At 37.6% G+C, this 306-nt stretch overlaps 1 protein-coding gene across 1 annotated transcript in view; it reads right to left on the reverse strand.

Moving 5' to 3' along the window:
* The window catches only part of LOC119586956, a 22096-nt gene that overhangs the window by 16963 nt on the left and 4827 nt on the right, over positions 1-306 (reverse strand). The window lies entirely within an intron of this gene.

Here is a 306-nt window from a genome sequence, read left to right on the forward strand (position 1 = left end):
GCAAAACAATTGCCTTCAAAAATAAAGAAGTTCATGACCACCGATTCGCTAGTAACGACATGATATTGCGCTTCACACGTGAATGGAACAAAGTAACCCATTTAACGAAAAGACCGAAGTAACAGAATTTGGTCTCAGAAAAAGCTGTCGACGACGAAGACCTTAGCATACCAAGGTCTGTGAAAAGTTAATATAAAAGAATATTAAGCGGTGTTCTTAAGTATCGAGAGGTCAAAGAAAGAGTAAAATATGAAAAGGGGAAAATAAATATCCCTGATGGATAAGGCCATTGAAGGAAGAGACCTT

Source organism: Penaeus monodon, chromosome 22 (assembly GCF_015228065.2).
Source record: "Penaeus monodon isolate SGIC_2016 chromosome 22, NSTDA_Pmon_1, whole genome shotgun sequence".
NCBI lineage: Eukaryota > Metazoa > Arthropoda > Malacostraca > Decapoda > Penaeidae > Penaeus > Penaeus monodon.